Here is a 22,744-nt window from a genome sequence, read left to right as displayed (position 1 = left end):
ATTTCACTGCAAGGCTAGTCCCCCCCCCCCCCCCCCCGCCGCCCCAAGACTTCAAACGAACACTAGATTCCTTCACCTGCACCGCCAGTCATAACTTCACACCTCGCCGACAACCCGCAGCGCGAAGCAACGCACAGAGTGACCCATAATTATCCTGATTTGAGCCTCACACATAACAGAGGCTTTTTTTGTTTGGTGTGTGTTATTATTGGAACATCAAGTTCAAGTTTTCTTTTGAATTAAAACTGACATCTTTCTAAAAAATTGAATTATCTGCAACAGCACACCATTGGGAGGGTTTCATTCAAGCTGGGTTCTTTCTTAGTACCATGGCACAGTCATAATTACTGCCAAGGAAAATGTCTGGGAAAGAGCACAATAATGGCCTCTCAAATCTAAACGAACTTCAGAAAGAGAGGCTCCACATGTGGTTCCTTAAAAGAGAGCGCCATGCCTCCGGTGGAAAGAAAACAGCTTTGTTCCCTTATTTATTTTCTTTACAAAATCACAACTAATAACAGCAAAAGACAACTTCATCCCAATGTGTTTGGTTGTCCACTCATATGAACAGTTATTCAAATCTCAATGGCAAACAAATAAACAGAAAACAGTGCATTCAGATACATACATTTCTATTTTTTAGAATACTATGGTTAAATAATATGGTTAAATTAGCTGATGTGAAGAAAAAAAACAGTTTGAAGATCAATGAATACCTGAATCATTGGCACAGCGCTATCCCTAACTATAGGGACACACATCCAACATATTGCAACCGATACACAATTATAACAAGATGAAGGAAAGATGTGTGCCATACATCTCACTTATAAATAGCACAGGCATTTCAATCAAGCATGATATCTATCTAGTCCTCATCATTTCTGCTGTCGATACTCATTTCCTCTCTCTCTGCACCAGGCAGCACAGGAGTCTCGAAGCCTCACATACAGTCAGCTCCGTCCCAGGGACTGCAGGCAAAGGACGAAATCAATAGCGAAAAAATTGCTGCAGGCTCACACATTTTTATCTGGCTTTGAACGAGTCAGCTTTAATTTTGCTTTGATCTCAATTTGCTGCTTTTGGGATGGCTTTGGCTGCAAACAGGCTTTTCCTATGAAAGGCTCTCTAAAGCCCAAACGTATATTTTGCTTGTGTGAGTGTCCCCAACTGATGAACACGGAAAGGAACACATCACAGAGGTGTGTAGAGGTACACGTTCATCAGTCACAAACAGCTCCGTTGTGGACAGATTGTAATGAATGAGCTGAATTCTATCTATGGGAGGATTTACAAGCAAGCAAAGCTAATAAATAACATGTGATTTGATTTAAAGTAAGACAATGCTAGCGAGGGGCTGGTATAAAGAGATCATCAATGTTGGTGAAAAAAGGTGGCTCCTTGCTATTGTGAAATAACAGGTTGACATGCAGCACAGCTGGCATTGTTCTCACTGCTCTACACATCATTAGAGCAGTGGAACGAATGGGGGAGTGATATTATGAAATCACCTAAGGTCGGTTTAAAAATGGCTGCCCTTCCCTGCCCCGTTTCTACACCAGTGCCTTCATAAGGGGGAGTTGTTTGGGAATTTGTTTCTCTTTTTTGGAACAGAGATAAAAGGGTAAGATAAAGGTCTAACCCGAGAAAAGGCCAGTGCCTTGCTGGGGAGAAAGGGAATGGTCTAATCTAATTTGGTTGGAGCAGGATGTGTGTGTGTGGTGTGGTGTGTGTGTGTGCGCGCGGCTGTGCCGCACAGTGTGAGGGGACTGTGGGAATGGTACAGGAGGGCTGTGGCTCTGAATGGAACCTCCAGAGCCAGAAGCAGTGGGGAGTCTCCCCAAACGCGCTGATTCCAGGCCGGCCACTCAAAGAGGGATTAGAAAAGAGGCCTTCCTGATTAGCAATTCCCACTCAAGTGCCCCCATAAGGACCCTGGCTAATATTTCCATCAATTATCTTCTCCAATGGGAGCCTTAAGTTGTTTACTCTGTTTTTAACCATTTTTCTCCATGTTCGTTGCTCCATCAAAACTGTTAACCTCTCTGGGTCCATACTTGCGAACATAAGCAACCATTTAAATTTAAACAGGTTCTCCGGCACAGAAATATGTATTAGCCAATTAAAATTGTAAATGTACTTTCACATGACAGAACGCAAAATTGTTGCTGGTCCCATCAGATAACATGACAAACGTTAGCCCTATGCTAACCTTACCAGGTGGCACTGATTATATCCTGGCTAGTGTTGCAAAGCGATGGTATATTACTGGAAATTTTAGAAGTTTATCGGTAAACTACCAGAAATTTGGTATCGTTCAAAGATTATATGTAATCTATCAAAATACATCTAGTGGCCCTTTTGGGTACTTCAGAGTATCACAAACATCCTAAATATAAACCATCAATTTAGTGAATACCATTGGTCAGGGGTGTGAAACTCATTCCACGGAGGGCCGAGTGTCTGCAGGTTTTTGGTTTTTACTTTCAACTAAGACCTAGACAACCAGGTGAGGAGAGTTCCTTAATAATTAGTGACCTTAATTCATCAATCACAAGGACAAGGGTGGAGTAAAACCCGCCAACACTCGGCCCTCCGTGGAATGAGTTTGACACGTGCCATCGGCAAGATAGAACAGCTGCCTCTGGTAAGACAAAGGGTGCAGTCTGTGTCTGTTTGTAAATAACAGATGGTGCACGAAATCTAGTATTAAGGAAGTCTCAAGGTTTTGCTCGCTTGAGGTAGAGTATCTCATGATAACCTGTAGACCACACTAGTTACCAAGAGAGTTTTCATCTATATTTTTGTGGCTGTCTGTTTACCACAACAAACCAATGCTGGCACTAAGACCACACTCAACGCTGTATAAGGCCATAAGACCATAAGCCAGCAAGAAAATTATCATCCAAAGGTGGCTCTCCTAGTGGCTGGGGACTTTAATGCAGGGAAACTTAAATCCGTTTTACCTCATTTACCTTCTACCAGCATGTTACAAGTGCAACCAGAGGGAAAAGAACTCGAGACCACCTTTACTCCAAACACAAAGACACATACAAAGCTCGCCCACGCCCTCCATTTGGCAAATCTGACCATAACTCTATCCTCCTGATTCCTGCTTACAAGCAAAAACTAAAGCAGGAAGTACCAATGACTCCCTCAACACGGAAGTGGTCAGATGACGCAGATGCTAAACTACAGGACGGTTTTGCTAGCACAGACTGGAATAGGTTCCGGGATTCAGAGTATGGAATTGAGGAGTACACCACATCAGTCACTTGGCTTCATCAAGTGCATCGATGACGTCGTCCCCACAGTGATTGTACATACATACCCCAACACGAAGCCATGGATTACAGGGAACATCTGCACTGAGCTAAAGGGTAGAGCTGCCACTTTCAAGGAATGGGACTCTAACCCGGATGCTTATAAGAAATCCCGCTATGCACTCCGACAAACCATCAAACAAGCAAAACGTCAATACAGGACTAAGATTGAATCCTACTACACAGGCTCTGACGCTCGTTGGATGTGGCAGGGCTTGCAAACTATTACAGTCAGCAAAGGGAAGTACAGACGCGAGCTGCCCGGTGACACGAGCCTACCGGATGAGCTAAATGACTTCTATACTCGCTTCGAGGCAAGCAACACTGAAACATGCATGAGAGCACCAGCTTTACCGGACGACTGTGTGATCACGCTCTGCGTAGCCGATGTGAGTAAGACCTTTAAACAGGTCTTAAACATTCACAAAGCCGCAGGGCCAGACGGATTACCAGGACATGTACGCCGAGCATGACCAACTGGCAAGTGTCTTCACTGACATTTTCAACCTGTCCCTGACCAAGTCTGTAATACCAACATGTTTCAAGCAGACCACCATAGTCCCTGTGCCCATGAACACCAAGGTAACCTGCCTAAATGACAACAGACCCGTAGCACTCACGTCTGCAGCCATGAAGTGCTTTGAAAGGCTGGTCACGGCTCACATCAACACTTATAAGGGCACAAGGCTAGACCCAGATGCAGACACAGAGGGCAGATGGTTGGAATATTAGATGTTTATTAATCCAAAAAGAGGCAGGCAAGAGAATGGTTGCGTACAAACAAAAGGTCAAACCCAGTTCATAGTCCAGTAGGTACCGAAGGGCAGGCAGGCTAAAGGTCAGGGCAGACAAAATGGTCAGGCAGGCAGGAATGGAGTCCAGTAAACAGGCAAGGGTCAAAACGCGGAGGACTAGCAAAGAGAAGAGAAAAATATGGGAAAAAACACGCTGGTTGACTCGACAAACATACAAGACTAACTGGCACAGAGAGACAGGAAAAAAGGGATAAATACACTGGAGAAAATACCTGGAGACACCTGGAGAGGGTGGAGACAATCACAAGCACAGGTGAAACAGATCAGGGTGTGACAACACCATTATCCCAGAAGCCCTAGACCCAACCTAATTTGCATACCGCCCCAACAGACCCAAAGATGACCGAATCTCTATTGCACTCCACACTGCGCTTTCCCACCTGGACAAAAGTAACACCTACGTGATAATGCTATTCATTGACCACAGCTCAGCGTTCAACACCATAATGCCCTCAAAGCTATTCACTAAGCTTAGGACCCTGTGGCTAAACACCTCCCTTTGCAACGGGATCCTGGACTTCCTGATGGGCCGCCCCCAGGTGGTAAGGGTAGGTAAAAAAAATCTGGCACCCTTCAGGGGTGCGTGCTCAGTCCCCTCCTGTACTTCCTGTTCACCCATGATTGCATGGCCAAGCACGACTCCAACACCATCATTAAGTTGCCAATGACACAATATTGTTAGGCCTGATCACCAATAACGATGAGACAGCCTATAGGGAGGAGGTCAGAGACCTGGCAGTGTGGTGCCAGTGTAACAACCTCTCCCTCAATGCGATCAAGAAAAAGGAGATGATCATGGACTACAGGAAAAGGAGGACTGAGCACGACCCCATTCTCATCGACGGGGCAGCTTCAAGTTGAGAGCTTCAAGTTTCTTGGTGTCCACATCACCAACTAACTATCATGGTCCAAACACACCAAGACAGTCATGAAGAGGGCACGACAACGCCTATTCCCCCTCACGAGACTGAAAAGATTTGGCATGGATCCTGAGATCCTCAAAAGGTTCTACAGCTAGACCATCGAGAGCATCATGAGTGATTACATCACAGCCTGGTATGGCAACTGCCCGGCCTCCGACCACAAGGTACTACAGAGGGTAGTGCAAATGGCCCAGTACATCACTGAGGCCAAACTTCATGACATCCAGGACCTCTATACCAGGCGGTGTCAGAGGAAGGCCATAAAAATTGCCAAAGACTCCAGCCACCCTAGTCCTAGACTGTTCTCTTTGCTACCACACAGCTTGCGGTACCAGAGCACCAAGTCTAGGTCCAAAAGGCTTCTTAACAGCTTCTAATCCCAAGCGATAAGACAACTAAACAGCTAGTCAAATTACTACCTTAGACTATTTGCATTGACCCCCCCCCCCATTTTTACACTGCTGCTATTCTCTGTTTATTAACTATGCATAGTCACTTTACCTCTAACTACATGTACAGTTGGAAGTCGGAAGTGTACATGCACTTAGGTTGGAGTCATTAAAACTCATTTTTCAACCACTCCACATATTTCTTGATAACAAACTGTAGTTTTGGCAAGTTGGTTAGGACATCTACTTTGTGCATGACACAAGTCATTTTTCCAACTATTGTTTACAGACAGATTACTTCACTTATGATTCACTGTATCACAATTCCAGTGGGTCAGAAGTTTAAATACACTATGTTGACTGTGCCTTTAAACAGCTTGGAAAATTCCAGAAAATGATGTCATGGCTTTAGAAGCTTCTGATAGGCTAATTGACATAATTTGAGTCAATTGGAGGTGTACCTGTGGATGTATTTCAAGTCCTACCTTCAAACTCAGTGCCTCTTTGCTTGACATCGTGGGAAAATCAAAAGAAATCAGCCAAGACCTCAGAAAGAAAATTGTAGTCCTCAACAAGCCTGGTTCATCCTTGGGAGCAATTTCCAAACACCTGAAGATACCATGTTCATCTGTATAAACAATAGTACGCAAGTATAAACACCATGGGACCACGCAGCCGTCATACCACTCAGGAAGGAGACGTGTTCTGTCTCCTAGAGATGAACGTACTTTGGTGCGAAAAGTGCAAATCATTCACAGAACAACAGCAAAGGACCTTGTGTAGATGGTGTAGGAAACAGGTACTATGGTATCTATATCCACAGTAAAACAGTTATTTTTGGAGAAATGTCTTATGGTCTGATGAAACAAAAATGGCCATAATGACCATCGTTATGTTCGGAGGAAAACGGGGGATTCTTGCAGGCCGAGGAACACCATCCCAACCGTGAAGCACGGGGGTGGCAGCATCATGTTGTGGGGGTACTTTGCTGCAGTAGGAACTGGTGCACTTCACAAAATAGATGGCATCATGAGAAGGACAATTATGTGGATATATTGAAGCAACATCTGAAGACATCAGTCAGGAAGTTAAAGCTTGGTTGCAAATGGGTCTTCCAAATGACAATGACCACAAGCATACTTCCAAAGTTGTGGCAAAATGGCTTAAGTACAACAAAGTCAAGGTATTGGAGTGGCCAACACAAAGCCCTGACCTCAATCCTATAGAAAATTTGTGGGCAGAACTGAAAAAGCGTGTGCGAGCAAGGAGGCCTACATACCTGACTCAGTTACACCAGCTCTGTCAGGAGGAATGGGCCGAAATTCACCCAACTTATTGTGGGAAGCTTGTGGAAGGCTACCCGAAATGTTTGACCCAAGTCAAACAATTTAACAGCAATGCTACCAAATACTAAGTGAGTGTATGTAAACTTCTGACCCACTGGGAATGTGATTAAAGAAATTATAGCTGAAATAAATAATTTGCTCTACTATTATTCTGACATTTCACATTCTTAAAATAAAGTGGGGAGCCTAACTGACCTAAGACAGGGAATTCTTACTCAAATTAATTGTCAGGAATTGTGAAAAACTGAGTTTAAATATATTTAGCTAAGGTGTATGTAAACTTCCGACTTCAACTGTACATGCCTCTATTATCTCGACTAACCTGTGCCCCCGCACATTGACACTGTACTGGTAGCCCCTACATATAGCCTCACTACTGTTTTTTTATTGTTGCTCTTTAATTATTTGTTATTTTTCTATTTTCTTCTTTTTAATAAATTTATTTTTTGCTTCAGTTTATTTTAGTAAATTCTTTCTTAAAACGTCTTAGGGCTGCAATCCCGTTAACGGGATGATATGATAACAGCCAGTGAAAGTGCAGGGCACCAAATTCAAAACAACAGAAATCTCATAATTAAAATTCCTCAAACATACATGTATTTTATACCCTTTTAAAGGTAATCTTGTTGTTAATCCCACTACAGTGTCCGATTTCAAATAGGCTTTACAGCGAAAGCACCACAAATGATTATGTTAGGTCACCACCAACCCAAAGAGAGGAGTCACAAAAAGCACAAATAGAGATACAATTGATCAATAACATTTGATGATCTTCATCAGATGACACTCATAGGACTTCATGTTACACAATACATGTATGTTTTGTTTGATAAAGTTCATATTTACATCAAAGAATCTGAGTTTATATTGGCGCGTTCACTAGTTCCAAAAACATCCATTGATTTTGCATAGCCACATCGATTCAACAGAAATACTCATCATAAATGTAGATGATAATAAAAAGTTATACACATGTAATTATAGATATACCTCTCCTTAATTTAATGCAACCGCTGTGTCAGATTTCAAAAGAACTTTAAGGAAAAAGCAAACCAGGCAATAATCTGAGACGGCACTCAGAAAATAAATACAATTTTCCCCCATGTTGGAGTCAACAGAAACCAGAAATCAAATTATAAATATTCCCTTACCTTTGATGATCTTCATTAGAATGCACTCCCAGGAATCCTAGTTCCACAATAAATGCTTGATATGTTCGATAATGTCCATTATTTATGTCCAAGTAGCTACTTTTGTTAGCGTGTTAGGTGCACATATCCAAACGCTCATGCAGGTCCAGCCGAACTTTGGACAAAAACTTCAAAAAGCTATATTACAGGTCGAAGAAACATTTCAAACTAAGTATAGAATCAATCTTTAGGGTGTTGTTATCATAAATCTTTAATAAAGTTCCAACCGAAGAATTCCTTTCTGTCAAGAGAAGCAATGGAACGCAGGTCGATATCATGTGGAATGCGCGTTACCAGGAAATGGCTCTCTGCCATTAACCTGACTCATTCAGCTCTTATTCAGGCCCACAACACAGTAGAATCCTCATTCAAGTTTCTAAAGACGGTTGACATCTAGTGGAAGCCTTAGGAAGTGCAACTTCATCCATATCCCAATGTGAATTCAATAGGGCCTGGGTTGAAAATCAACCAACCTCAGATTTCTCACTTCCTGTTTGGATTTCTTCTCAGGTTTTTGCCTGCCATATGAGTTCTGTTATACTCACAGACATCATTCAAACAGTTTTAGAAACTTCAGAGTGTTTTCTATCCAATACAAATAATATGCATATATAAGCAACTGAGACTGAAGAGCAGGCCATTTACTCTGGGCACCTCTGGGCACCTTTCATCCAAGCTACTCAATACTGCCCCTGCAGCCATTTGTCTTAATTGCATTGTTGGCTAGGGCTTGTAAGTAAGCATTTCATTGTAAGGTCATGTTGTTTCGGCGCATGTCACAAAAATTTGATTTGATTTTGATTTGATCCTTATCATATCTCAGTCCAACAGCAGGTTCTGATCATCAAGGCAACTATCACGTGTAGTCGACTGACTGGTCATGTGTAAAGTGCCTATAAAGTGCCTAAGTGTGTAAAGTGCCTAATCCATGTAATTTTCGCAGATTGTGGCAAAGGTTCGAGTCTCACATGAATGTAGATTTACATGTATTGTGCTAGTGTGTTGAAAAGGGATGCCGGGGATGGTAGGGGACGCCATGTGCGACTGACGTGTTTTCCGTTTGCTCCCGTGGTATTCTTAAAGTTTATGTGAATTCTGCAGCAAAACCGTATTTATTTTCAAATATTAATTTGGTGATCCCTTTCCGTAAAAACCAAGACTACTTTGCTTCCGAATGTCAGCATGTCGACCAAACATAAGGCCAAGAACATGACTTTGAGAAAACCCGGCCTACAAGACCCGCTCTCATCACCGCCCTCTCCTGAGTCTGAGGGCCCGGGGACGCACACTTTACCCGTGGGCGCGGCTTGGCCTGGCGGCGCTGAAATGAACATTCTCGAGGCCATCAAACTACTACGCTCTGAGATAGTTGAAATGAAAACACAGGTGGTTGCTACGATTGAGGCCAGAATACAGGAGGTTTCTGATACTTTAAAAGCAGATTTAACCATCCTGCGGAACGAGACTGTGCCGGCAATTACATCACTCAAAACAACAACTGCGTCACACACTACAACGATTGCAGCACTGGAGGCCTCCGCTACTAATGTCTCCGATTTAACTACATCCCTGGAGGCTGAAGTTAAACGCCTAGCTGCGGATTTGAAAAAGGTGAGGGAGAGCTGTGTGAGTTTAGAGGGATTCTCTCGCCGCAATAATCTGAGGCTTGTATCAGTCCCAGAGTCCGCGGAAATGCATCGCGCCACGGATTTCGTTTCAGGGCTGCTGAAGGATGTTCTTGCCTTAGATGAAAAGCCCCTGATTGATCGAGCCCACCGGTCGCTGCGCCCAAAGCCCCGGGATGGGGAGAGGCCACGTGACATAATTCTTCGAGTGCACTTTTTTCATGAGAAGATGGAGATCCTCCGACGAGCCCGCAATACCACTCTGAGCTTTCAAGGACAGAGCTTTTTCATATACCAGGACTACTCCCCCACTGTTTCCAGGCAGCGCGCAGCTTTCGGACAGGCCAAACGAGTACTTCGGGACCATCCAAGTGTGAAGTATGGACTGCGATTCCCGGCCCGTTTATGGATATCTCATGAGGGTAAAGACCACACATTTGAATCTCCGGAGGAGGCTATGGCTCACATTCAACGTCACATCAAGAAGTCTTGAATATGCTCACAGTTTAGCAACTGTTGCTTGCGAACTGTGGATAGTAAGTACCCCACTTGTGGTACAATTATGTTTAGATATAACAGGCTAGTCTTGTATAGTTGGTGAACTATTCAGGCTTATTTGATGTGATCTAATGTTTTGATCATCTAGTGTGCGTGCCTTATCTCGCTCACCTATTTAGTTTGTTTACACATTGTCTCAGTGACTCAAAATATTTTTGGTTATTTGTTTACTGCATCCGTTTGCATTGACCCAGTAAACAGTAAATGTCTCCCGAGGCTACACGGTTTCTGGGGCCTCACTTTAATTTTAAAGGTTTTGAGCGTCATTTAAGCCCAGCAAACGTTCAACGTTGCGCATACGTAGTTTTTTTGGGATTGTTTGTAAGCTGTCTCAGCTTCAATTAGACTACTATTATAATTACTATTATTTTTGATTGTCTTACTACGATTTCCTTACTTCAAATTAGATTTTTGGCTGAGAGCCTTTATACATTTTATTTATTTTCTCTCAATGCCTGTCATAAGACGGGGAATACAATTATATACATCTACAAGTGGTGCTTTTGTCATTCCGTTTGCACAGGGGATTTGCCTTTTTTTTATTTGAAAAAAATACATACAAATCTTTCTTTTTGCTGCTTGATCCACTAACAAAACGCAACTTTAAAGAGCGGGACTGTGGGTTTAGGTTTAAGACCGCACTCTCACAGACATACTGTGCGAAGAGAACATGTTCTATTTAGGCTTGTACCTCGTTTGGGGAGGTATTGTCTGGGATAGGGGGAGGGGGTGGGGGGGCAGGTTGAATTGTTCAGTTCTAATGTTGTCATTCTGTCTTTTTAGTTTTTTTTTTCAGTTTTTTTTTCTGTACTTTTTACAAACATTTACCACCGTACATTATTACTCTGAGACAAGTTATTCTGGGGGTTTTGGGCGCTCATTGCTTTTCCATTCTATGCTCTAATGACAGGGTTGAATAACGGGAATGCCCAGAGGGGCCGAAATAATACGATCAAGTACATTTCTTGGAATACCAAAGGGGTTAACAACCCGGTGAAGCGTAAGAGGGTGTTGACACACTTAAAGGGTTTGAATGCAAATATTGCATTTCTACAAGAGACTCACTTGAGGACTGGTGAGCATTTTAGGATGCGTAAGGACTGGGTTGGTCAAGTGTTCCACTCAAACTTTCATAGTAAATCAAGAGGTGCTGCTATTCTGGTTGATAAGGCTCCCTCCCTTTGTAGCTTCTGAGGTTATTGCTGATCCTAAGGGACGATACGTCATAGTAACCGGTGAACTGTTTTCTACCCCTCTTGTTTTGGCTAGTGTTTATGCTCCCAATTGGGATGACACAAGTTTCATTTCTTCCTTTCTGTCTGCTATTCCCAATTTAGATTCTCATTTGTTGATTTTAGGGGGGGATTTCAACTGTAAAATGTCCCCAGTTCTTGACAAGTCCTCACAAACAAATACAGGCCCATCTAAATGTGCCCTACTTATTCAATCCTTTCTTCAGAAATATGCTATGTTTGAGGCCTGGCGTTTCCTACATCCTACAGATAGACAGTATTCCTTTTATTCTCATGTTCATCAAACATACTCCCGGATTGATTACTTCTTTTTGGACAAAAAACTTCTGCCTAACCTTCGGCAGTGTACTTACGAGAGTATTGTTATCTCTGACCATTCACCATTAGTGCTTGAACTAGAGTTTCCCCAGCGACCTCCTAGGTGTTATCAATGGCGTCTCAACCCCATTTTACTCTCAGATAAGGAGTTTGTCAATTTCATTTCTTCTGAAATTACCTTATTCCTAGAAATTAATTCAACACCAGGTATGTCCTGCTCTACCATATGGGAGTCTCTCAAAGCATACCTACGTGGCCAAATTATTTCTTTTATTTCAGCCAACCAAAACAGAGTTCGCTCCCAGCGACTTCGGGACCTGAGCGAGTCCATAGCCACATTGGCTGAGAAGTATGCTACGGATCCTTCCTCTGATCTGCATAAAGAGCGCCAACAGTGTCCGCAATGAAAAGTGGTAAATCACCGGGTCCGGACGGTTTTCCAACCAAATTTTACAGGACGTTTTCTGGTCTGCTTTGCCCATTCTTGTCCCGACTATTTGCAGAGTGCCTCAATACTTCAAAGCTGCCGCCTAGTCTTTATCAGGCTTCAATGTCATTACTACTAAAGAAAAACAAAGACCCCCTGGAATGTGGATCCTATCGCCCAATCTCGCTTTTAAACTGTGATTACAAAATCCTAGCTAAGCTTTTAGCCATTGAGTGGGATTACCTAACAGCTGCCCTTTATAGATTTGGCTTTGGCCCCAAATTCATTGCGTGGATAAAGATTCTTTATTTTTCACCCATGGCTTCGGTACGGACCAATAACTTGTCCTCTGACTATTTTCCCTTGCACCGCGGATCCAGACAGGGTTGCCCACTCTCCCCCTTGCTGTTTGCTTTGGCAATCGAGCCTCTCGCCATTGCACTACGCTCTAATGATGCCATTCAAGGCATAATCAGGGCGGGATGGGAGCAGAAAGTCTCGCTATATGCTGACGACCTCCTTTTGTTTATCTCCAACCCCGATACCTCATTGCCACGTGCCCTATCTGTTCTTAAAAAGTTTGGATCAATCTCAGGGTACAAGCTGAATCTAGGCAAGAGTGAGCTCTTTCCGGTTAACAAGGCTGCTTTAAAGTGCTCTTTCACAAGTTCTCAGTTTAGGATTGTCCGGGATCAATTCACTTACTTGGGAGTAAAAGTGACAAGGAAATATTCAAATTTGTTTCAGGAAAACTTTGTTGCTCTAGCAGACAGATTGAAACAATCTTTTACTTTTTGGAATTCGCTACCCCTTTCTCTTATCGGAAGGATTAATGTCATTAAAATGAATGTGTTGCCCAAATTTTGATATTTATTTCAATGTTTACCCATTTTTATTCCAAAATCTTTTTTTATTTCACTGGATCAAACATTCATGCATTTTATTTGGAATGGCAAGGTACCACGGATTGGTAGAAAACATTTACAGAAGCCTAGGTCATTGGGGGGTTTAGCTTTACCAAATTTTCAGACATACTACTGGGCTGCAAATTTCAGAGCCGTTCTGTACTGGCTGCAGACTGATCCTACTGGCCCTAGACCACTCTGGGCCCAGATGGAGTCTGAATCGTGTAAACCTGCAGCACTTTCTTCTGTGCTGTGCTCGTCTCTCCCAGTGTCCCTAGGCAAAAGGTGTGCCAACCCAATTGTAAAGCAGTCTCTTAAAATTTGGAATCAGTTCCGTTTAGCCTTTAGCCTCCGAGGCTTTTCTCTATCAGGCCCAATCAATCAGAACATTTTCTTTCCTCCATCTTTGAATGATGGGGCTTTTGGCATTTGGCACTCACTAGGCCTTTCCTCGCTAGCCCAATTATTCTTTGATGATACATTTGCCTCTTTTTCTCAGCTGCAGGAAAAGTTCAATCTCCCCCAATCCCACTTTTTCCGCTATCTCCAGACTAGAAACTTTGTCAGGGCTAACACACCTGGATTTCCCAATAGGCCTGCGAATACTGCTATAGAGAGCATCTTGGAGCTGAACAAGCTTCCTAGAGGCGCAATTTCAGATGTATATGCAATCATTCATGACCTACAGAACCCTTCTCTGGTGCCTTTAAAGACTCGATGGGAAAAGGATTTGGGGGAGGAACTTGGGGAAGACGCCTGGGAATCTGTGCTGCGCAGGGTACACTCGTCCTCTTTTAGCACTAGACACAGCCTCATTCAATTCAAGGTGGTTCACCGTATCCACTGGTCGGGGGCCAAACTTGGAAGAATATTCTCTGATTTTGATCCTACCTGTGTCAGATGTAAGGTGGAACCAGCCACACTGTTGCATATGTTTTGGGGCTGTCATAAACTGTCAGGTTTCTGGGAATTAATATTTAAATGTTTCTCTGATATATATGACACTGTTATAGATCCGTCTCCCCTTACAGCCCTTTTTGGAGTACTGCCCATGGGTACCCCCCTATCAAGAATCCAGTCGGACACTGTTGCTTATACAACTCTTTTAGCTAGACGGCTAATACTACAGAACTGGAAGATGGCAGCTCCCCCATCTTATAAATATTGGGTGAGGGATGTGTTGTGCTCTCTGAAACTAGAAAAAATTCAATTCAATTCACGTGGGAACCCCAAACTGTTTGATGAGGCTTGGGCTCCATTCCGGTCTTACTTTAAACAGTCCATCCTCTGATGGCATTCCAATTAATACTAAAATAAGTCTGACTTAAGGGTTGGAGGAGCTTCTCTCTGTGTTTTTGCTGGGGGGGGTATTAAGGTCCATGTGCTTATTGATTGTGGTCCGCAGATGCATTGTTCATCTTGCCCAGGCAGAGACTGAAGTGTTAGCTTGTTTTTCCCAGTTATTTTTACATTTTGTTCACGCCTACATGAATAATCATTTTATTTTTTTATTTTAAAGCATTGTAAACTTTTTTTTTTGTCCAGTGGATGGTCGGTCTGTGGCCATGACTCTCTGTGAGTGGTTGCATTTCTCCACCCTTATCCCTTGACTGTTTACAGGAACAATGGTGAGGTGTTTGCTCTGTCCCTGTACTATAGATTGCCCTTTAACCTCTGTAGCCTTCTGCCCGGTGTGTTTAACTTGTCTAAAGTATGGTATCTTTAAAGCTATTTTTTTATTTGTATTTTTATTTGTATTTTTTTTCTAGTTGAGTATATTATTTATATTGCTTTGTCTTGTCTGTGTGTGTGTGTATGTTCAAAACTTAATAAACAGAGTTTAAAAAAAAAAAAAAAAAAGAAAAGGGATGCCTACAGACAACAGCTTGAAAATTGATTATTAATTAATTTAATAAGGAGCTATCTTCAGCCTTGCACAACACACTATTGCTATGGACTAATAATCATATTGCATAGGCTATATTACATGCACGTGTACACCTAAATGCAAGCCTACAACCTTTTATATGCATTTTCCTAATCATCTGCTTTGTCACATATGCGTTATTTGACTCGAGGAGGATGAGTTATACAAAGTGTACAGTAGGAATGTAGTTTGCACCTTCGTTATCATCCTACAGATGGCAGTATTACAGTTCTTTAAAATAAGTTTACTCGAATGACAGTCTTAATTTAGGAAGACACGGCTGTAATTAGTATATTCTTATTTATGCTACACTTACATGCAGGCTTCAGCGTTTTATAAGCTATGCATTATAATGATCCACTTTTGCATTTTGAATTGAGCTTCAAGGACCGACAGTGAATTGTTTTTTCCTCAAATAAAAAGCTTAATGCGAGGGAAGCTCAAACCCAGGGGTACAACTTTCATTGGGGACGGTCCCCCCCACATTCAGAAATTACATTTTTGTCCCCCCCCCCAGTTTTATCATTGGAATGGCAATGGTGTGCTTTAGGACCATGCAGACGCTTCTGAGGGGTTGGGTAGGCTGTTTGGAGTGTTTATAATAAAACCACAGTTGCGCCCTTGCTCAAACCAACAGTTAAAGTGCACAATCGATTGCGAGTCAACCGCTTTAGCAGTGTGTGCCACCTATAAGCGCCGCTCATAACGATAGCATACATCGTAGTTTATTAAAACTCGGTCCAGTTGGTTTTTGCAGTGGCACTACGAAGGTGATTCAAATAACAAACTCCTCATCAAGCTTTGATGATTTTCATCAGCTGGGTAGTGATAGGGCGAACACGAAGACGTGCACCGAGGGAGTTAGAGAAACACTGGCCTACATGAATGTTATTTGACAAATCCATGAGGCACTTCAGGTTATTTTTCTTCGATGTACAATAAACTTGCATGTTGTAAGGACATAATATATATTTTTTCCATAAAAGCACATGGGTGTGTGTGAAACAAAGAAACAAAAACGTGGGATTTTGTCATATATGCAAAAACATAAAAGTGTTGTCTAATGTTAGTAGTAGCTAGTAGCATAAATTGTCTTTTATATTGACAAGATAGTAAAGTGACCACTCTAACAATGGAAATGTCCTCAAAGATAGAAGGCAGGTGGGTGGAGGCGAGAGCCGGTGGGACCATTCTAGCCAATGAGAGGGCAGATATTAGGCCATAGAGATAGATGGAGGACTCATCTTTATATCTGTGCCATTGTATCGTCTGTGACAGCATGGGCAGCGCTACTTAGGCTATCTACATTTTAAAGTAGTCAATTTCTTCTTCTTCATTGGCTGATTGCTCCTAACTCATAGGAATCCCCACCCAGTTGACTACTTATTAATGGTGGAAGCCATCAATCACACTGTCCATGCTAAAACTCTGCACAAAATAACTGCACTGAACTGCATTGCACTCTGTCCACCTCTCTACATTTATATATATTCAGAATGATACTGTAAATATGTAAATCCACTGTATATCAACCGTATACACACTGTATATTTGCGTATCTGCTCAAACTCTTACAGCTCTATGCTCAATCTATCTAGTTGTATTTAATTCATGCAAACTTTGTTTAAACTCTGTTGTCTGTCTCTAAATATTGTCTATCACTAGCAGAACCATATCTCCAAGTACAATTGAGTATGTGTAAATGTACTTGGCGAATACTGATGATTCTGAAATGGGTTACCTATCCATGATGCGTCATCTATCTCTATGACAACAAGTTCAACTCCGATATAAAATCTTTTTTTTTCAAGGTTGCCGAAATGCCACAGGTGTCCACTTATATCTGTGCATTCGTAACAACCTAATCATTACGAAACTTATATTCAATCAAATAAACCTCACGTAGCAAATTAGCAATTACATTTTTTGTTGACCAAATTTGACATTTTGTTATTGACCCCCATACAAAAATTCCTCTCTTCGTGTACTTCTTTTCATGGACAGATTTTGTCCCAAAGTAAAACTTCTCGCTTCGCCTTTTCTTCTCTGCTAGTAGCGTAATGAAGAATGCATCAATGCAAATTGGCACTCTGCATTTTGTTACAGACCAACGGAACTTCTTGGGTGGGGTTTATCGGCATTACCACCACCTACTGTACTGGAGTGTGGGCCAGAGACAGGGAGAAACTAAATCCTACCTGCCAGCCCCGTTGCTCTTAAAAATATATAACAAAATATTTGAGACTATATCGAATGAGGTTCTACTCAATATACTAAACTCTTTAAACTAAATTCCTGTATCCCCTTCTCCCTCATATTAGATCTCAGCCTCTCTCTTTCCCTCTGATACTGCCCACACTGTAACAATACATGTTCCACAGTCTATGTTTCCTGGCAATAATCACACTTTCCTGTTGGATGCTTTCCTATCACATTTAAGGACTTATTCAACTGGACGTGCCCCACAATTAATCTTGTAAAAATAGCCTTCTCTCTTCTGTCCCTTCTTGCCGTCCTCCCCTCCTCGACTTTCCTCTGTCCCTTCTTGCCTGCCCTTAGTATCTCTATTCCACTGCTCCTGCCATCTCTGCACCATTACTGTCCATATCAGGCTTTATCCCTCTGCCTTGCTCATTGAAACTACGACATCAACATCCCCATTTCTAAGTGTTTGTTTAGCCAGTACATCAACTGCCTCGTTCCCCTCCACCCCCACATGGGCTGGGACCCAAGTTAATCTTATCTGTATACTCATCTGTCTAATCCTGCCATGGGTTTGTAGCACCTCATAAAGGAGGTCTTGTCTGCTACGTGAACTAAAGGACTGGAGACTCATTAACATTGCACATGAATCAGAGCAAATAACTACTGTCTGGCTTGACTTCCTCCATCCACTGCAATGCAAACAGTATGGCCATCAGCTCTGCCGTATATACAGCCAGATGATCTGTAATACGTTTCCTGAATGCCACCCCACATTCCTGCACTACAAATACTGACCCAGTGCGTCCTGTCCTTGGATCTTTGAACCATCTGTGTAAATGGCCACAAAATCATTATACACAGTATCCAGACGTCGCTTAAACAAATCAGATGGTTCAACATCCACCCTATATTTCTGTAGTCTGTCCAACATTTCTAGATTAACTACTGGAGGTAGTGGGTTTACAGGAATAGCTACCATTTGACTTAACTCCCTTCCATACAGTCCCATCTCCTTCACCTGGGTATTATCCACCCAAAGCTTGTGTTCTGTCCTCACTCATGTTCCCAGCATGCCTGTAAAATCCCCAAGGGACCTGAAGGCCCCCAACCTCTCCAAGTTTTTCCCCATATAACCTCAAGCGTACTTCACCTCCCACCTTCCTCCTGGTAAAGAACACTGTCTGAGTTTTCTACAGAGAATCTGAATCCCCACATTAATGCACACTGCTCTACCTCATCAATTGCTTCCTGTACCTTCCTGACTATATTTGGCACATTTCTTCCCCTCTTCCATAAGGCCCCATGATCTGCAAATAACAACCTCCCAATATTATTATAATTTTTTAAAACCTTTTTTTAACTAGGCAAGTTAATTAAGAACAAATTCTTATTTACAATGGCTGCCTAGGAACAGTGGGTTCCTAGGCAGTCAGTTGAACGCTCTAACCACTAGCCTACCTGCCGCCCCATATCCGGCAATATCCGACTGTACCTGAGAGTAAACGTCATTGATCATGATTGAGAACAACAGAGAACTAAACACAGCTCCTCTGGGGTGTACCGTTATCCGCCAAGTTGCTGCCTGCCACCCTCGCCTGGATAGACGTTCCAAACAGGAAATCCTTTATCCAGTTGTATGTTCTTCCACCTACCCCCATAATATCAAGCTTGATTAACAATCCCTCCTTACACATCATATCACGCCTTCTCCACATCAAAAAAGACAACTACAACAGTCTCCTTGTTCACCTGAGCCTTCCTGACCTCTGCTTCTAACCAGAGCACTGGGTCCATAGTCCCCCTTCCCTTCCTGAACCCACTCTGATGCGGCGATACTGGCCCCCTGCACTCCAGGAAGTAAGATAGCCTCTCCGTAATCATGCATTCCATAATCTTACATACTTTTTCTTGCTACTGTACATGTGATGTTAAAGCTATTGGCCTATAGCTTGTTGGCCTCGTTGGGTCCTTCCCTGGCTTCCAGATTGGTACCACTACTGCTTCCTTCCAACTGCCTGGTAGTTTCCCCTCCTCCCACACTGTATTGTACAACACCAACATCTTATCCAGTGCCTCATCACTAAGATGGGCCAAGATAACATAGCACACCTCATCTCTCCCAGTTGAGATAAACCCAGCATTATCTATTGCCCTTTCTACCTCTGCCATGGTAAATGGTATATTCAACCCATCATTTACATCCTCCATCCTATCCAGCACTCCAGGATGCTCCTCTCTCGTTCTCTCTCTCCCCCTCTGCCCCTGCTCTGACAAATTTGCTGAGCTTTGCACTTCGACAAACGCTTTTGGCCATCATCTCTGCCTTCTCCTCATCTGTTACTGCCAAATCCATCCCACTCGTCAACATTCGATAATCCCACTCCCTTCTGACCCCACTCATCCTCTTAATCATCCCCCACACTTCTCCCGCAGGTGTCGCCCTTCCAATGGAGTCACAGAACCGACGCCAACATGACCTCTTTGCCTAACGGATAGCTCTCCTCACCGGGGCCTGGGCCTGCTTATACTGAATCAGATGTTGGAAGTTATGTGTCCTTTTCAGTACTCTAAATGCCCTGTTCCTACTCCTCACCATTTCCCCACACTCCTCCGTCCACTATGGGACTGCTTTCCTCCTCCTCCTCCCTGAACTCTTAGGTATAGCCTCAGTAGCTGCCCCCACTAACGCTGTTCTCAACCAGTTATTCATACAATCCACATCCCCTCTCATATCCACCTGAGCCATCACGTGCTCACTCAGCTCCTCAAACTGATCCCACTTTGCACTTCCAAACACCCACCTGCCAACTCCATCCACATCCACTGGCACATTCTTCTACCTTCGGCTTACTGTGCATACTATGAGGTAATGATGACTCCCTACTGTCGACAGAGCATGTTGTGGGCATTACAATCCCCACACCACATTATCTACTTCTATCCTGCCCTCCACCCTCTCCAGGTCCAATATCTGACAAGGATTAAAGTAGTTCACTACCACTAGCACCCCTCCTCTCAACCACACCTCCACCACCACATATTACTGTTCAATACCTCTGCCTAGCATCCTGTAGGGAAGTTCTTGCTTTATGAAGGTGGCACATCCCCCCCTCCACCTACATCTCTGTCCCTACGAACCACTACATATCTCTGGATGATAAACTCCACGTTTGGTTTGAGCCATGTTTCCTGCACACAAATCACATCAGGCTTAGCTTGCATATCTACAATGAACTGCTTGAATTCCTGCCCATTAGCCAACAGGCTTCGAGCATTCCATTGTGGTACTACCACCATAACTAAGATCTAGTAATACATGACTCTACCCTCAAACCTCTTCCCATGTCAACCCTGTCACACTCAGATGTCTCCCAGCAGCTTTCACTATTAGCTGATTCCTCTCTGTTTTAGACTCTACTTTAGCAGTGCTATTGATAGCTCCTGCTATGAACGTCACCAGTTTTCTTTTATCTATGTATACCATATTGCCTCAATCCTGCCCCGTAATCTCTGGTCTAGATGCTCCTACCCATCTCTCTCTTGAACCTGTATCTCCCTAGACCTGGACCACCCTCACTGCCTCAGCATATGACACCCTTCTCTCCACTCTCACTTGTTGCAGCTGCAGCACTTTGGTTGTACAACACCCTCACACTTCCCATACTCACGCTCCCCTCCACACCTGGCACACCTCTTTTTCTCTTTACAGGCTGTTGCCACATGCCCAAACCTCTGGCAGTTATAACATCTTAAAGGCTTTGGTACATAAGCCCTCACCTAATAATGACTTTATTTGACAGTACCCTGTCCTTGAAGTGTAACAGAATAGACAGACTATCTACCCTAACTCCACCCCTTGTCGCTTGCAGTCTTTGAACATCCACTAGAACGCCTCCTCAAGTTGTCCCTTACCTCTTTAGTGCTAACACTCACAGGCACTCCTATTGTCACCCCTTTAATCCACTGCTTCCCTGCTTGATCAGTCCAGCTGCTCGACACCACCTTACACTTCCCTATTAGAATCACTCTGAGAGCTTTTTCCCTCTGCGCCATGTCCTTACAGAACACCAACAAGTTCACATCTCTTAACACTTAGCATTGACAACGTCCCCAATCAACTCTTTTATCACAGCCGCCAAGTTTATCAGACTCATCACCCCAACTCCCCTTTCCTCCCTAAACTTCAGAATCACTTTCTGCTCCTCCTCACCTCCATGCTCCTCCTCACCTCCATGCTCTCCTCACGTCTTATCTTGCCCTTCCTCTGCACTTTCTACCTCCGAACTGCCGCTGGACACTATGTTGCTCTCCTCAAACTTCCTTTTCTTCCTCCTCTCTGCCTCCATAGATCTCTCTCTCCCCTTCAAACCCCTACTCCCTTTCTCTCCTGCTTTCTTTTTCTCTTTCTTACGCCCTCCTTTATTTGTACCACTGTGCTCCATACTTGCTTCACTTTCTTCTCCATCACTATCTCCTACCGTCTCTGACCCAGTCACAGCACAGCAGTGCCGAACCACCGCCAAACCGGGTAGTTTGATTGTTCATTTATCAACGATTGATCGCTAGCCACAGCTTTCCAAACAGGGGTCACTGGTCCACCGACCAACAGAATAGAAGTAAACCTTGAATTTGTAGGTTTAAAATATCCCTCTGGTGGCAAGGGTTGACCTATTTTAAGTAATGCCATTAAAAGGACATAAAGTCTAAAATATTTGATAGACTGATGAGGAATTTGTGCACATCAGCATAGGGCTGACGTGTGCCATGTTATATGATGGGACCAGAAACAATTTAGCGTTCTGTCACGTGCAAGTAAATCGACTATATTAATTGGCTGATAGGCTACGCATTTTGTCCCGGGGAACCTGTTTAAATGTAAATGGTTGCGTATGTTGAACCTCTGTGTTCAGAGCAAAGCTGTTAAATAGCAAACAAATTTTAGCATCACAGATTCCCATCGGATCCAAAATGACTTATCCAACAAAAATGTGTTTTGCAAGCAGTTGACTGTAACTGTTTTGGTTCAGTGCTCAGTCTGGAGCTGGTGAGCAAACTCAAAGGGGACGTCTTCCCCTCCTCCTCCTCCTCATATGACTGTTAAATGGCGACCACTTGAAAGGAGGGTGATGTAAGAACAAACTACTAAACTAATATTGGCATTTTCAAAGAGCCTCAGATGTTATTGGATCTGATGCATAACAAACATAATGAATTACACAACTGTGTTTATTGCAGGGCGGGTGACACTTTCCCTGTTGTGTGGACGTATGCGTCATCATCATCTCCCTACTAATCCACACTATAAACATTAGCAGTGAGGTGCCCTTATTAGCTCCATTTAATCAACCACTAACACAGTGGATACATACCACGGGCGGGTTGGGTTTCCACTATGGGCTGTTTGACTCACTGTATCCATGACACCACTGCGCCACTACAGTAGCCTACATATAAGGATAGCTACTTGTGACTGAGATATACTTTCTTGGAGCTGCGTGAAGAGGAAGTGGGACAAATTAGCACTCATTAATAATTCATTT

The sequence above is a fragment of the Oncorhynchus clarkii genome, chromosome 30 (genome assembly GCF_045791955.1).
Source record: "Oncorhynchus clarkii lewisi isolate Uvic-CL-2024 chromosome 30, UVic_Ocla_1.0, whole genome shotgun sequence".
Classification (NCBI taxonomy): domain Eukaryota; kingdom Metazoa; phylum Chordata; class Actinopteri; order Salmoniformes; family Salmonidae; genus Oncorhynchus; species Oncorhynchus clarkii.
This window is presented reverse-complemented; position numbering follows the sequence as displayed.